The following is a 17,546-nucleotide window of genomic DNA, read 5'->3' as shown; positions in this document are numbered from 1 at the left end:
AGGTTTTTCAAGTATGGAATCTTCATTCCAGCAACCAAGAAGTGCCTAGCCAAAGAGGCAGCTTGATTGTTCCTGAAGAACGTGCTTAAGTACTGAAGAGTGCTGAGGACCATTGTTAGTGATCGAGACGGGCATTTCACAAGCAGGTTTTGGACTGAGTTGTTCAAGCTGTTGGGGTCAGACTTAAACTTTTCCACTAGCATGCATCTGCAGATCGATGGGCAGACTAAACGTGTGAATGGACTATTGGAAGTCTACCTCAGACACTATGTGAGTGCAACATAAAGAGACTAGCCAAAGCTACTAGATGTTGCACAGTTTTCCTACAACTAGCAAAGAAGTGAGGTAACGAACCAGTGCCCATTTGAGGTTGTCACAAGTCAACAACCACTAACACCCAGTTCAATTGCTATAGGTTATACAGGGTTGAATCTAGCAGCATACAGGTTTGCTAAGGCTTGGTAGGAGTAAGTTGACTTGGCTAAAGTCTGTCTACATAAGGTAGCAAAGAGGTCGAAGAAGTAGGCAGACCAAAATAGGCGGGACGTGTAGTTTCAGGTTGGAGACTTGGTGTTGGTGAAGCTGCATCCCATTGTGCACCATAGAGGGCTACACAAATGCTTAGTCCGGAGGTATGAGGGATTTTTTTGAGTAGTCAAGAGGGTAGGCAAGGTTGCCTACAAGCTGGATATGCCACCCAAGTTGAGGGTACACCTGGTGTTTCATGTAAGCATACTCAAGCCATTCCATAAGGATGAGGGAGATCTAGGACGGGCAGAGTCGAAGCATGCACCATTGGGAGTAAGGGCCTCATATGAAAAAGAGGTCCATAGCATCATAACTGATCGGGAGGTAAGACAAAAAACTACTAACCAAGACAAGAATCGTTGGTGCGTTGGAAGGGACTTCCAGATAGTAAGGCAAGCTGGGAACTAGTAGAGGACTTATGGTAATTTGGGGACCAGATCAGGCAGTACCATGCAAATAATGCAACAAAGGCATTATGCAATCAGGTGGAGGAGAATGTCACACCCTGGGCGGGTGTGCTAGGCATATCAAATGCACCAGCACATGCACCCAAGGTTGAAGCCCGCACACTAGGCGCACTGGCAGGAGTTTACGTGTAAAGCCTTGGAGGGAAGGCCAAAATGCTCTCACAACCTATAGGCCAGCCTGTACAGCCTGCAGGCTAGCCCGCACAGTTAAAGCCTAGCCTGTATGATGCCCGTACCACTTTCAGAAGGGCCCAAAAGGGGAGATGCGCAAGGGGATCTTCTAGAAGCCCTCCGGATCAGCAAGAGCCTTCTAGCAGATTTGGTTGACCCTTTCAGGAGATAGAATCCTAATTGATTGTAATCTTTGTAATTTCTTGATTTTAGCCTTGATACTAGCGATTTAGCCATAAGTGTAGCTAGAAGCCTCAACTATAAATAGAGGGCTGCTCTACCCTCATTTGTACATCATCATACACTTCTGTTTCAGTGAATACAAATCATATTCTAGCAAGCTATCTTGCTTTCCTATTTCTCTCAAACTTACGTATTCAACCCTTCCCATTATTCTAGTGCCCACACACTAGTGTTTTAGGTTGACTTAGGGTAAAAAGAGGTGATTCCAAGCCTAAGGCAACACGGATTCTAAGTCTAAGGTCGAAGCCTGTGACACAGTATGTGCCAATGGTGTTCGAAGGAACTACCCACACAAAAGGGCCAACATGTGTTGAGACCAAGGGCCAACATGTCTCAATGGTAGTTGAGGCATGCACATGTGTCACTGTTTGCATGTTGGTCTAGGTTTAGGGGCTTTTTCTAAGTCAAAGAGTAGTTTCGATTCTAAAGGGACAAGGTCCAATAGCCAAGGGGACCAAGACTTGAGGCTTACTGAAGACCCAGGTCATGGGGAACTAGCTCAAAATAGTGGTATTGATAGTGATCAAGACTCAAGAGGCTCAAGCACGGTGTTTAAGTTTGACAAAATTGAGCTAGCCTAAGGTGCGGGTGTTGGTGAGTGCTTATATGAATTTACAAGCCATAAAAATGGCATTGGAATAAGAGAAATATGAAGATGTGCCTAAACCTATCTACTACCCGATCATGGTGCGCATGTTGTGCCTACTAGGCCTAGGATACCCTCACTTGGTGTAAAGCTTAGCATGTGCCAATGGTGTTCGAGGGAATTACCTACACAAAGGGCTAGCATGTGCTGATAGTGGTCAAAGCATGTGTGAGAGTAAGGGCCAACATGTCCCAATGGTAGTCGAGGCATGTGCATGTGCCACGATCCACATGTTGTCCAAGCCTAGGGGTTTTTTTCTGAGTTGAAGAGTAATTTTAGTTCTAAGGACATAGAGTTTGATGATCAAAGGAAGTAGGCCTTAAGGCCTACTGAAGGCCTAGGTCATGTGAAACTAACCAAGAATAATGGTATTGGTAGTGACCAAGACTCCAAAGGCTTAGGCATGGTGTTCTAGTTTAGCAAAATTGAGCCAGCCTCAAGTACGGGCACTAGTAAGCATTTATATGAATTTACAAGCAATAAAAATGGCATTGGCCTAGCAAAGATAAAAAGATATGCCTGAACTCATGTACTTCCCAATAAGGGTGTGCAAGGTGTATGGCCCAGGCTTAGGATACCTTTGCATGGTACGTAGCCCAACATGTGCCAATGGTATTCATGGGAACTACCCATACAAAGGGCCAACATGTGCTGAGACTAAGGGCCAACATGTCTTTATAGTGGTCGAGGCATGTGTATATGCCACGGTCCTCATGCTAGTCCAGGCCTAGAGGTTCTATTCAAGTTGAAAAGCAATTTTAGTTTTGTAGGGCAAGGTCCAATAATCAGGAGTACTAGGCCTTGAGGCCTACTAAAGACCTAAGTCGCAGGGAACTAGCCCAAAATAGTGGTATTGGTAGTGATCAAGATTCAAAAGGGTCAAGCATAGCATTCAAGTTCAGCAGAATTGAGCCAGCCTCAAGTGCAGGCACTGGTGAGTGCTTATATGAATTTACAAGCTATAAAAATGGCATTGGCATAGCACAAATATGAAGATGTGCCTAAACCCAACTACTACTTGGTCATGGTATGCATGGTGCACAGCCTAGGCCTAAGATACCCATGAGTGGTGTATGGCCTGGCTTGTGTTGATAGTGTTTGAAGGAACTACTTGTACAAAAGGCTAGCATATGCTAATGATGGTTGAAGCATGTGCCGAGACCAAGGGTCAACATGTCTCATTGGTAGTCGAGGCATGTGCATGTGTCATGGTTTGCATGCTAGTCCAAGCCCAAGGCTTTTCTTTAAGTAAATGAGCAGTTTTAGTTCTAGTGGGATAGGTTCTGGTAGCTAGAGGGACTAGGCCTTGAAGCCTACTAGAGGCTTAGGTCACAAAGAACTAGCCCATAACAATGGTATGGGTACTGATCAAGTCTTCAAAGGCTCAGACATTATGTTCAAGTTCAACATAATTTAGCCAAGCCTAGGTGCAGGCATTGGTGAGCACTTATATGAATTGAAAAGCCATAAAAATGCCATTGGCATAGCAAAAACTTGAATATGTGTCTAAACCCACCTATTGCTCAGTCGTGGTGTGCATGGTGTGTGACTTGAGGCTAAGATACTCTTATGTGGTGCACGGCCTAGCCTATGCCAATGGTGTTTGAGGGAATTGCTTGCGCAAAAAGCCAGCATGTGTCAATAGTGGTGGAAGCATGTGTCGAGACCAAGGGCCAACATGCCTTAATGGTGGTTAAGGCATTTGCATGTATCATGGTTCGCAAGCTGGTCCAAGCCCAAGGGTTCTTTCCTAGTCAAGGAACAATTTTAGTTCTAGCAAGACAAGGTCCAACAGTCGAGGGGACCAAACCTTTAGGCCTATAATTGATTGACATCGGAGTTTCAACATATCTTACAACTTGGGCTGAGACTAAAGAAGACTTATCCAAAAATAAGATGGGCTTATCCTTGGTCCAAATGCACTAAACAAATGCAAAAATAAGGTAGGCTAGAATAGGGAGATTATGTTCACACTAGTTGGAAAAGAAGCACATAAAGATGGATGGGCTTGTGGTCAGATTCATTATCATGTAATTTGCAGGAGTAAATGGGCAGATAATTGCTTTCACATTACATATTATTGTGTTCACATAAATAATCCCTTTATTTTAGGCACGATTCTAGCAATTCAATATGTGAAGTTTCTATGCTTGGAGGGATGTTCTAGCCTATTTATTTTTTATTATTCTTTGGTAGAAGGGAGAGAGTTTTCTTTATCCTTAAGCAATCTTTTAATTGTTCTTCATATTCTACATCTCTTAGGTGGATTTCCTAGAGTGGTGAACTTTTATTGTTCTATATCCTTGATTAGAATTCTTAAGGTGTTGTTTTTGTATCCCTTAGTGTCTAATCTTGATGGTGAACTTCTATCCCTTTTAATGCAATAATCATATTCTACAATTATTCAGATTGTTATGATTTATCTTTTTTGTGAGTTTTTTTTTTGTTTGCAGTTAATCTCCACATCTTAACCATCAATTCCTAACATCAAATTGTATTAGAGCAATGGCAAGTCATCATCACCAAGCACCAGCAAAAGATGTTGAAGCCAACACTGATGTTGTAGCAACTACAAACATTGACCCAAAGGATACTCTCATAGAGGAGATGCTATAACAGATCCATATACAAGAAGAGAGAGAAGAGATAAGGAGGTAAGGAATGAGGAACGAAAAGATGAAGGAAAGGCCAATCTATATCATAGAAACAATAGTGATTATGATGATAACACCCCACCTTACCCATGGTAACTCAGAGACTATCTTTCTAGAAACCAACTTTAACCTAGCATATTCGATCTATAGATAGAGATTCTTGAGTTCGAGGGAAAGATACAACCAAAAGAATTCTTAGATTGGCTACACATGGTGGAACATATATTTGAATACCATGATACCTCTGAATATTGTAAGGTGAAGCTAGTGGCCATCAAACTTAGAAAGCATTCATCCTTTTGGTGCAAAAATCTAAAGAAGCAAAAGGAAAAGAAGGCATGAGAAAAATTGCAACTTGAGAGAAAAAAAGAGAGTTGAAGAGAAAGTATCTCCCAGATGGTAGTTTTGCACCACTAGCTTTTCAACAAAGTGTGATGATCAATTGTGTGAATCAATGGTCCCTCTCATACAAGGTTGAATTACAATTGCAATGTTGCCATCAATAGGGTCAAACTAACCTATCTCACATTTGTCTAAACCTAGCTCACGTTCCCTATTGGTGGGTGAACAATCCAACACTTGGTGAATTCTGCTTCATAATGATAGGAAGAGTTGACATCAAAGGATCAAAAGCAATGTTGCTATGAACGCTTGGCTACCGTAAGCCAGTTATCCTTGTGGTAACTTTTTTGATACCTCTAGTTTCAAATTTTGAAGGTCTAAAGGATCGATAGACCATGCTTTCATGGTTCATATTCATACAGGAAATCAGAATCAAATGAGCTTTTACCCTTTTATTCCACATGAGATTTATGTTCTCATTGAGCTTATCTTAGAACACTTGTGTTATTTTTTAACAAATGTGTCACCCTAACCAAACTTCCTTCCTGACAATGTCTTCCTCCCAGATTGACTGATCGAGGTCAACCTTAGGTCTAAAAGAAGGGGTTGTGCCCTACTTTTGTTTCACAGAATAAGTAAAATAATGTTAAAAGTACTGGTATTTCAATTTTGCCCAAGGGGTCCATCTTATCCTACCCTTCTCAAGTCATTTCATAAAGTCAGACTAAAGTCAAGCTCAATAAGGTCTTCTTTACCCATTAATTCTATAAAATCCCATTCCTTTGGCTGTGGTTTCACTGGATAGTAGACAAGGATAGTTGGAATCTCGTTAATCCATTCATATGGGTCACTAATTAGATGATGAGGCATTTGGCTACCTTAAAAGAGTCATAGTTACTCTCGCCGTTTACTTGTGCTTCGTTGAATTTCTCCACTTTGACATTCAGAGCATGGGTAGAAATCATATTGCATGAGCATCCTTAGGGACCATCATAATGCTTTGTTTTAATTAAATAGTCAAATTTCCCATGTCCATACCAGTTCTGAGTCAATTGTTCATTGCTTGGGGAAGGCCTTCGAAAGAGCCATTCCTAGCCTAACCTCCGATTGGCATACGATGATCCACCTTGTTGCAAGAGTAGTTCAAGCAGTGCACCAGTAGCTGATGGGTTTGGGACTATAACATCTATGCCCAACCCTTATAGCCAATCCTTTTCTTGAGGTTATAGATCCATTTTGCTAACTTCCCTTACCTATATTGTTCCATCGATCGAAGGTTGTTCACTTTGGAAACCTGATACAGTTATGAGTATGATCGAGCATGGACAACACTTGGTCCTCTAGTTTTTCAAGGGCCATCATGGGCACATTGAATACCATGTGACATACAGTGCTCTTCTAGCCGCTAAACCATACCTCTAGCTGAGCCATTTCTAAGGTGGGCAAGCCATTAAATAAAAAAGATAACTCTTTTCAAGGCCCCAATCGATGTCTTTAGACTCTTGAACATTGTCATCAGTCATCATGTTTGGTTAATGAATTTTAACTAGATTCCCTTTTAAAGTACACACTAGATGTGCTATCGAATGGGCTTCCCCTATCTCTCAGGATCGATTAACCTATGTGCAAGTGCCGTTCACAAGGAACTTTTCCCCTGTTTGGCCTTCAAAGTTCTCATTTCAATATTTGCTACTACCACCAAGATCTACATTGATAGCCACTTTGCCTAGGCTCACACTTTGAGTTTTATAGTGACCGCCATGCCCTCCTACTCATTGAGGCTTGGCCCTTACCCCAATGGCTACGTATGGGTAATGCACTTAAGTGCCATCCATTTTTAGGGCTAGTTGATTTGGTAGGTGAGTTGTTTCACATTCCTCAGTGGATTTCAACTTCCATGACCGCCGTCCTACTGTCTTAATCAACCAACATCCTTTATGGGTCTAGGTTAGCATGTAAGTGGGCATCATAACCTGGCTTTTGGTTCATCTCACAATGCTAATTTTGCTTACCAAAAATGGCCCACTTAGAGCTCTCGATTCCATGGCGTGGCTCAACAAAGTAGTTGTGTTATCCTACCTATTTAAAGTTTGAGAATAGGTCAAGGGCATTGCACCCCCGATGCCTCTAATCATTGGTTTTACCCAATAAACTCACTAAGTGTTGTAGCTATCTTGAAGGAAACTTTAGAGGGAACTAGCTACTAGATGGTTCAATTAGTCCTTCACCCTTATACCCAAGTTAGATGAATTATTTGCATGTTAGTATCACTATGGGCCTTCACCAAAGTTTCCTCTAGCTTGGGCCCACTTAAGCATTTTTCACTATCTTTTGAGTCCCGATAGACACACTGACATTCAAACCCTTCTTAGAAGATCAAAGTCAGTTTGTGGTGCACCCATGAGGGATCCTGCTAATTAGCTTCCTGGCACCTTACGGGTTTTAAGCCCATTAACTTGCACACATGTCAAACTCTTTGGTCCATGTTTCAAGACAAGCTGGATGGGAAGCCTATAGGCCAATGTCGAGAGCACATGGGTGTTGAGTTACACTGAGATAGTGCATCCTACATTCCATGATCAAGGTGATGATGTCTTCGTGGGCATATCAAAAGTTCGAGCTTGGGCTGCCACCATGACCTATGTTGGTCCATGCCTCGAGCTGATCGGTGGACCGGTTATTCCATATCTGATCGGGGTGTATCATTAGCCCTTATCTAGTTTCTTCTCGATAATTTCAAGTACTCTTTGACTCTTTTTTCAATATCTTTTTAATCTTTCCCTCATGGTACTTGTTTGCTATCAGTTTCTCATCTGTATTCAACCTTGAATGGAATTTATTACCTGATTGAGGCTACATTCCCAAACAACCCAACTCATAGATAGTGCCTTATGGTGTGATAGGGTCTAAGCACAATAGGGCTCTCACCCTCTTTGGTGCCCATTTTTAGGGGAATTGGGCCTAGTCCACCACTAAGGATGATTTTCCAGACTAGAATTTAGATGCCAGAGGTGATCGATTTTCAAGTTGGGCTTTTCTTGGTTTGCTTGCCGTTACTAGGTGAATCCTGGTAAGTTTCTGTTCTTCTACTAATTGATATGCTTAAACTTAGTGGGTAATCCCGCCTAACTTGGGGTCATGATGTGAGCATCTACCAAGTGATATAGGGGGTCTGGATGGACAATGAGAGTGTGTCACCAAGAGACAAGGCACGCTAGGAGCTTTACCATCGATGGTCACGATGCTATTGTTGGTAGGGACTCACTTTTGGGACAACCACGACCGATGAGATCATGGGATACCATTTTCCACCTCTTCAACTAGAGCTTGATGAGTAGAGGGTCGAAGGGGATGGTGATGCATGACATCTAAGCAAGCATGCCTTCGGCCTGATGGCTTGGGTGCAGCTTGTGTTTAAAGACTTGATGGTTCATAGGATTCTGCAACTCATACCAAGTATCACATTTCACTATGTTTTTCATCAATACAAGAGTCGAGATATCCATTGCCAAGTGTCATTTTGATTTTTCATGACAAAAAAAGTCATGGTGCCACCCACACATGCACTGTGAACAAGATGGCGATGGCACATATGCGCTTTTTCATTCCAGTTCCTTGGCATAATTCATGCTGAAGGTTCGCTATTATGCCCAAGCCATGATACCGATTGTTTTGCCCATCTGGGAGGTAGAATGAATCGACCATCATGCACTTCTAGGGTCAGAAGGGGCTCAAGGCATGGTGGTACCCTCATCCCCTTAGTTTTTTATTAACACATTCGTGGGTCATTTATTGAGCAAGTTTTGACAATGATCCTCTGCAGGTTCACCTACAGAAACCTTGTTACGACTTTTCCTTCTTCTAAATGATAAGGTTTAGTTGACTTCTTGTGATGCCGCAAGTAGCAAATCGTTCACGTTGCTATAATTCAAACACTTTACTTAACCATTCAATTAGTAGGAGCAATGATCGGTGTGTAAAAATGATAGGTGCATTGCCAATGCAAGATGATGCTTACTAGGAATTCCTTGTTGTAGACCAACAATTGCAATGATATATCCCCATTATCAAGAAATTTCAAAGATTACTTGAGCCTATCGACCAAGGCTATAGACTTATTGAATACATCAGTGTAGCGCACGTGTGACCCAAAACATCTAAGGGCATCAAAGACCAATTATTGCCTCAAACTCAAACTTCTTTGGCCTAAACTGTCATAGTTCCTCTAAGACAATAGCCATAAAGGATCACCTCCACATAGATAGTTAGTAGGTTGAGGTCTCATTCATTAATGGAATTAACTAGACAAATCACTCCACCAGCTAAGATCAGCAAAGCACCACTACCCATAGAATCAAAAAAGAGCTTTCAGTCTATCAATCTTTACTATGTTTGGACCTAGTAAGTTTTCTTGTGTTGAGTTAAATTAAGTCGCAAGCTCCACTCTTGGTGGTGCTTTTCCATCAATTCCTTTAAGTTTCAGCCTTGCAACCATACTCCCCCTAAAACCTAAAGATTTTGATTTCTTATAAGGCACCAATAGAGTCCTAAAAGTAACATCCACCGATCCCTAGTTGGCATCATTTATGGTTGAGATTAGGATGGTATTTGATCATCTTTGAGCCCCTAACTTTTGTTCTTGATTAATTAAAATATCCTTGGCAAATGCTTTGATAATTGTTCATCTTTCCTAAATCCAAGAATTTCATCTTTAACTATATAATACAAATGCCTTCAACTACCTGTGTTAATCATTAGTCTGGTCCTGAAGGCCAATATAATAGGACTGAAATCCTATGTTGTTATCCAATGCTAATATATACAAGCATAGGCCTGCTTTGAGCACTCTAATTTCTTCAAAGTAACAACATCTAAGGAATGCCCTGGCCAATTAAGGCTAGGAGTGCATCATTTGCAACAAGGATAAGTACACCATTGTTCATCGTAAGACAAACCGAATGACCCAACCCTAGTTGCAACTATGAGCCTTTTAACTGCAACAACTTAAACATATGCTATTGGAGCTAAAATTACTGTGAATGCTAGTTTAATCTTTGAGATAAGCATATAACTACTATTAAGATCAACCAGGTAGCATTTTTTAGGACGTTCACACTACATGATCCTTCACGCATTAATTGAGCGATGGAGAGAGCAAACATTAAGCACAAGCATCATGCGTGTTGAGCACATAAAATGCATAACATCAAATGAACAAAGGTCCAGAGCTCATGTCCATAAAATGTTTTGCATGTAAGAGCATGATTGAACACCAATGCACCAATGTGGCCAAGAAGGTTTGGGTGGCACACTTGGGACATAGGGCATGATTAAGGTTCAATCAATAGCCTTTAAGGACCCAAGATGGATGACGGATGGCAAGACATCCAGTTTTCATCAATTTAGGTATACAGCATAAGATATCGATTGCACTCATAGGGTATGATAACCACATGGGAGAGATTGAAAAGGATGACAAGTTAATAGTTCAATGCATAGAGCATGGACCCTACGAACATGCACAAACATAGCACCACTCGTATGCCTATTGTGTACAAGTGGTAGCATCCACTCACATCTATCCACCACCCACCCTATCAATTACTTGACAAGCAAGTGGAGAAAATGACATATGAGGCCACACCACAACTGCTTGGCATGGAAAAAACACAAGCAAGGGCCACAAGACTACCTCTACCATCCAACACGCAACAATAGCACAACACCACCGATGCTCAGTTTGGTTGAGACTAGACACATAAACTCTACTATCACCACCCCAGGGGGACATTGCCTGATTCAGGGACTTGTTCCTAGGGTCTTAGGCAACATCAACTGCATGTATGGGCTTGGCTTGGCCAAGACATTTTTATGGTTGATGAGATAAGACCATGAGACTACCAAATACCCAAGAGACTTGGCCAGAGCTAGTCGGTGATAGCAACTTCTACTTGCACCACCTCGAGGAGCCATTGTCTGATTTAGGACTTGGTCTGGGGTTTTAGGCGACATTAGTTGTAAGTATGGACAGACAAGGACATGGGCACTTGTGGGTCGCTAAAGCAACCAATCACCAAACAACACAGCCAGAAGGCATACACGACCTAGATTTTGCTTTAAGACATTACCATGAATATACATAATGATAGGCCCATCACACACACCTACTCCCTCAATGGGGGGAGAGGGGGAGATTTTATATATGTGCTAGCAGTAGACATTAAAGAGTTTGAAATGGGGACATTTTTTTCAAATAGGCATATCTTGCACCAAAGGTCTATAGGGGCCAATGGTTGTTGAGGCATATTCCTGCACCAAGGCCCAGCATGTGTCGATGGTGTTAAAGAATTGCCTACTCCAATAGCCATCTTCTGCCAATGTTAATCAAGACATGTGCCATACTGGTCAAAGTTTGATTCTACACCACAATGCACGTGCTAGGCTTAAGCATGTGCTTCTGCCACATTTTTTTTGCCTAGGGCACCATCACTGGAGCATCACCAAAGAACTTGACTGATGACATTGAGGGTTCTAGTGATTAGGCGTGGGGTACTAAGGGGCTATGTGCACATGATGTGCGATGGGTACTCACACCCCCTTAAAGAGCATAAAAGCTTTTATAGGTTCACAGACAATAGCCATTCAAGTGTAAAAAATAGGAATGCTTCTTTCAGATGGCCTTAAAATCTTTTACACTTTAATTTTTTAGCTGAATTATTTATGGATGCCAATAAAAATACAAGGATGATGTATACAAAATTTGGGGCCAAAACTCTTTAAAAAAATTTAAAAAATCTTAAACCATGAAAAATTCTAAAAATAATGAAAAATAAAAAATGAGTTATCTTGCCATGAAACTTCACATGAAGGCTTAGGGGACCATTATATGAATTTACAAGCCATAAAAATGGAGTTGGCATGGCAAAAATATGGATATGTGCCTAAAGCCACCTATTGCTTGATCATGGTGCACATGGTGCACGACCCAGGCCCAGCATTTACCTATGATGTTTGAGGGAACTGCCACACTAAGGGCCAGCATGTCCAATGGTAGTCAAAGCATGCATTGAGAAAAAAAGCCACCATGTCTTGATACTGATCAAGGCATGTGCATGTATCGAGGTTAATTAGTATTGATAGTGGTCGACACATGTACATGTGTCAAGGTCCGTAAGTTGGTCTAAGCTTAAGGTTTCTTTCCAAGTCAATGAGCAGTTTTAATTCTAGCAAGACAGGGTCTGATAGCTAGGGCGACTAGGCTTTGAAGCCTACTAGAGGCTTAAGAGCACAAAATAGTGGTATAAGCAGTGATTAAGACTTCAGAGGCTCAGGTATGGTATTTAGGCTTAGTAGAATTCAACCAAGCATAGGTGCAAGCACTAGTGAGCGATGTATAAAAACATAGTTAGATGCAAGTGAGGAGTCACCCAATGCATTCCTTAGAACAAAACCACATGTCCATGTGGTACCAAGACTACTTTTAGTATAAGTCAGCCTTTTGTGAGTCTCTTTCTCTATGGACATATCAATTTTTGATCCTTCAAGTTGTATACTTATGAGCCCTTCTTACCTTGAACCTCTTAAAGTCACATGTACATTCCCAAATTCTATAGGGAAGAACCTTACTCCTATCATGATTCTCATTCCATGAATCTCAAGGTGGCTTCGGGCACCCATATTTGACTATGGCATCAAGATCCAAAGCTATGACCCACCTTACTCATAAGGATACATAGTCCTGTTTCTCATGATTTTATCTCATTCTGCCTTAGAGAGAACATAACACCATGCCCGCCCATATAATATGCAAGCTCTCATGCCTTGAACCTAAAAGCACAACACAAATGCTAGTCATATTTTAAGGCCTCAACCTTTAGCTTCATTCTAGGCTACCTACACATATGATAGACACTTTACATCATGCTTATCCCACCTCAAGGGACTCAAGTGTGCTACCCCAACTGTAGCACACCTCTACCGATTAGCCATAAGGGTCTAGCAGTGTGCCTACTTGCTAGCTCGTTCATCTTTTAAGCTTGATGGTTCCTCTCCTATACAAATAACATCGAATGATCATTTGTTGCTCATCAAAACAACTCAATGAGGGGAAATTGAGGGGTATAGTGAATGCTAGCATTTAACCCCATGGTTTAATGTAATGGAGTGATATGAGGCCTGCTGAACACAACCATCTTCAAGTTTACCATGACCCAAGGAGACACTAATCCATATTCATGACCTGACAATACGTGCCTACCTAGACACCATATGTGTCTAGAGTAGCTTACTTTAGACTAGCTAGGCCCCTGCTTGCTCTCTAGCCAAGGGGGTGGTGGAGAGTCGACACTAGTTGTCCTTTTACAGAGAGCATAAGAGATTTCCCAACCATCTTACCAAAAATCGTAAGACTATCTAAAGGGAAACTTTTCCCCTAGCCACCTCAAGCCTTTCTTTAACCAACTTAAGGCCCAATGACCTGTCTCTTGGCTAGCATAATTTTGGCATTCCCATCATTTCTCTACCAACCCACTTAAGGGTGGCCTCGCATGGCTTCAACTAACAGCACCCAATTGGCTACTTAACTCTAAGGCACCCGTCCACTAGCTCACACTTGCCTATGCATCTTGGGGTCTAGGGCTCACACCACCTGCACACATAATTAGCAACATGTTCAAAGGCTAACACTGCCTGCACATAGCTCCAAACCACTACGTTGACCATAAGGCCATATCTGTTATTTAGTTTAGGGTCAGTCATGGTAGGACCAAGGCATACCAGGGCCTAACCATAACACAAGGGCACTAATGATCGAGGTATGGGTGCATAGTTAGAGCCAAGTGTGAGCACACCTTAACACAATCTTAGGATGATCAAATTTGAAAGCTTCTAGAAGGCTTGATAATAAAGCAAAAGCCTGCTCTAAGGTCTTACACCAAGGCTAATTTTCCATAAGGCATATCGATGGTTTCTTCTTGAGCCCATGTAGCCACTATATCACATTCTCAACTCGATAGCTCATTTTAAGCTTTGTACCATGTTAATATATTGTTAACATGCCTATAATTGAGGCCACTTTAGTCTCGTAGCTAAGCGAAACTAGGCTTTGATACAATGTGTCATAGGTAATGCATTCCTTAGATTAAAATCATGTGTTCGTATGGCACCAAGACTACTCTTAGTCAATGTCAGCCTTTTGTGAGTCCTTATATCTATAGATAGGTCATTTTACTCATAAGCTCTTCTTTATTTGAACCTTATAGGTTTGTATGCATATTGCGAAACCTTATAGGGAGGAACCCAACTCCCATCATGATTCTCAATCCATGATTCTCAATCCATGAATCTCAAGGTGGCCCCAAGCACCTATTTATGCCTGTAAACATCAAGATCCCAAGTAGTGACTCACCTTGTTCATAAGGACACATAACCTTAATTTTCATGATTTTATCTTATTTTGGCCTAGTGAAAACCCAACACCATGCCCTCTTATATTGTATGCAAGCTGTTGTGCCTTGAACCCAAATGCAAAACATAAATGCTGGTCAATAGCCAGCCCAAAGCCACACTAAGCTCATCTCATCCCATGAAACTCATATATTAAGGCCTCAATCGTTAAACTCATTCTAGGCTACCCTCACGCATGATGGATACCTTACATCATGCTCGTCCCACCTCAAGGGACTAAGGTGTGATACCCCAGCCACAGCATACCTTTATCGATTGGCCATAAGGTTCTAGCAGACTAGCCCACTCATCTCTTAAGCTTGATGGTGCCCTTCCTATGCAAACACCATCTCATGATCCTTGGTTACTCATCAAGCCAACTCAAGTAGAGGAAACTAAAGGGCATAATAAATGCTAGTGTCTAACCTCACAGTTTAACGTAATGGCATGATACGAGGCCTACTAGCCCTAACCATCCTCTATTTACCATGACCTAAAGAGACATCATGCCACACTCGTGACTTGACAATGCCTACCCACCTAGATACCACATGTCCCTAGAAGTAGCTCACTTTAGACTAGCATGGCCCATGCTTGCCTCCTAGCTAATAAGGTGGTGGAGAGCTAACACCTGTTGTCCCTTCTAAAGAGAGTAAGAGATTTTTTAGCCATCCTACTAGGAGCCATAAGACTATCTGAAATAGGGACGCTTTTCTTTCCAACCACCTTAGGGCCTTGCTTCAACCAACTCAAGGCCTAGTGACCTATCTTTTGGCCACCTAATTTTAGTATTCCACTTGTTGCTCTATTAACCCACTTAAGGGTGCCTACACATGGCTTTGATCGATAGCACCTGACTGGCTATGACTGATAGCACATGAATGGCTATTCGACACTAGGGCACCCATCCACTGGCTAGCACTTACCTATACATCTTAAGGCCTAGGGCTCATACCGTCTAGGAACACTATCAGTAACATGTTTTAAGGCCTACATTGCTTATGCGTAGCTCTAATACCACTATCTCAACCATAAGGCCTAGTCTACTACTTAGCTTAAGGTCAGTCATGGCAAGATTGAGGCATACCAATGCTTGACCATGACACAAGGGCATTAATAATCAAGGAGCCAACATATGGTCTGACACAAGTGCAAGCATGTCTAAACATAGTCTTATGAGGACTAGATTTAGGGACATCTAGAATTCCTAATACTATAGCACAATCTTTGGCAAGCTGGAATTATACTAAGCATTTGAGTTTCATAAGCTAACTTAGGCACATGAGTCAATTCCCTATCTAAGGTCGCATAGAGTTTGGCTTAAGACTAGAGAGAGTGACACATGCATTGAGTGCCATTTGATGCCAATGGCACTCGAGGGATAAAAGAGTGGTGGGAGGGATAAAAAAGTGGTGGAAAAGTCATGGTATACATGCCACACTAAGTGCCAGCATCTGGCATGGTGTCCAAGCTAACTTGTTTGTCAATAGTGGTCGACACATGTGCCAAGACCAAGCGCCAACATGTCTTGATGGTGGTTAAGGCATGTGCATGTGTCAAAGTCTACAAGTTGGGCTAGACCCAGGGGTTCTCTCCAAGTTGAGGAGCAATTTTAGTTCTAGCGAGACAGGGTCTAACAACTAGGGAGACCAAGCTTTGAGGCCTACTAGAGGCCTTGGTCAAGGGGAACTAGCCCATAATAGTGGTATTGGTAGTGATCAAGACTCGAAAGGCTCAAGCACAGTGTTTAGGTTTGGCAAAAATAAGCCAGCCGTAGGTGCGGGCACTAATGGGCACTTATATGAATTTATAAGCCATAAAAATTGCATTGGCATGGTAGAAATATGAAGATGTGTCCAAACCCACCTATTACCTAATCATGGTACGCATGGTGCCTGGTCAAGCTTAGGATACCCTCCCGTAGTGTATGGCTCATCATGTGTCAATGGTGTTTGAGAAAATTGCCCATACAAAGGGCCAACATATGCCAAAACCAAGGGCCAACGTATCTTGATAGTGGTGAGACATATGCATGTATCATAGTCTGCATGCTAGTCTAGGCACAAGGTTTTTTTTTGAGTTGAGGAGCAATTTTAATTCTAAAAGGACAATGTTCGACAACCAAGGGGACCAAGCCTTAAGGCCTACTAAAAGGTTAGGTCATAGGGAGCTAGCCCAAAAATATTGGTATTGGCAGTGATTAAGACTTAAGGGACTTAGGCACAGTGTTCATGATCGATAGAATTGAGCCACCCTCAAGTGCAGTGCTGGTGAGCACGTATATGAATTTACAAGCCATAAATATTGCATTGGCATGGCCAAAATATAAAGATGTGCCTAAACCCACCTACTGCCTAGTCATGGTGCACACGATGCATGACTCAAGCCTAGGATACCCTCACACGGTGCATGGCCCAGCATGTGCCAATGGTGTTTAAAGGAACAACCCACATAAAAGGCTAGCATGTACTGAGACTAAGGGCCAACATGTCTCGATGATGGTGAAGGCATGTGCATGTATCATGGTTTGCATGCTAGTCCAAGCCCAAAGGTTCTTTCTGAGTCAAACAGAAGTTTCAATTTTAAACGGACAAGGTCTAACAGCCAGAGGGACTAGGCCTTAAGGCCTACTAGAGGCCCAGGTCATGGGGAACTAGCCTAGAACATTATTATTAGAAGTGATCAAGACTTGAAGGGCTTTAGCATGGTGTTGAGGTTTAGCAGAATTGAGCCAACCACCAATACGGGTGTTAGTGAGTGCTTATGTGAATTTACAAGCCATATAAATGGCATTGGCATAGCAAAAATATAAGGATGTGCCTAAACCCATTTATTACTTGGTCATGGTGTAAATGGTTCACAACTTGGACCTAGGATACCCTTGTGTAGTGGTAGCCTAGCATATGCCAATGTTGTTCAAAGGAACTGCCCACACAAAGGGCCAAAATGTGCCAATGGTGGTCGAAGCATATGCCAAGACCAAGGGCCAACATGTCCTAATAGTGGTCAAGACATGTGCATGTCTCACAGTCTATATGCTAGTCCAGGCCT

At 42.1% G+C, this 17,546-nt stretch overlaps 1 non-coding gene and 2 pseudogenes across 1 annotated transcript; all 3 read right to left on the bottom strand.

The window, feature by feature from the left end:
- Positions 1-4,915: 4,915 nt before the first annotated feature.
- Positions 4,916-8,190, bottom strand: LOC149520066 (25S ribosomal RNA). Its single transcript, XR_016335225.1, has one exon. It is a non-coding gene; the product is annotated as a 25S ribosomal RNA (ribosomal RNA).
- A 223-nt stretch (positions 8,191-8,413) lies between these two features.
- On the bottom strand, positions 8,414-8,568 carry LOC149520065 (5.8S ribosomal RNA; annotated as a pseudogene).
- Positions 8,569-8,858: 290 nt separating this feature from the next.
- On the bottom strand, positions 8,859-10,145 carry LOC149520064 (18S ribosomal RNA; annotated as a pseudogene).
- Positions 10,146-17,546: the final 7,401 nt, after the last annotated feature.

This window comes from Durio zibethinus, chromosome 2 (assembly GCF_047325235.1).
Source record: "Durio zibethinus cultivar Kanyao isolate XHJ-2024 chromosome 2, ASM4732523v1, whole genome shotgun sequence".
NCBI classification, from domain to species: domain Eukaryota; kingdom Viridiplantae; phylum Streptophyta; class Magnoliopsida; order Malvales; family Malvaceae; genus Durio; species Durio zibethinus.
This window is presented reverse-complemented; position numbering and strand designations above follow the sequence as displayed.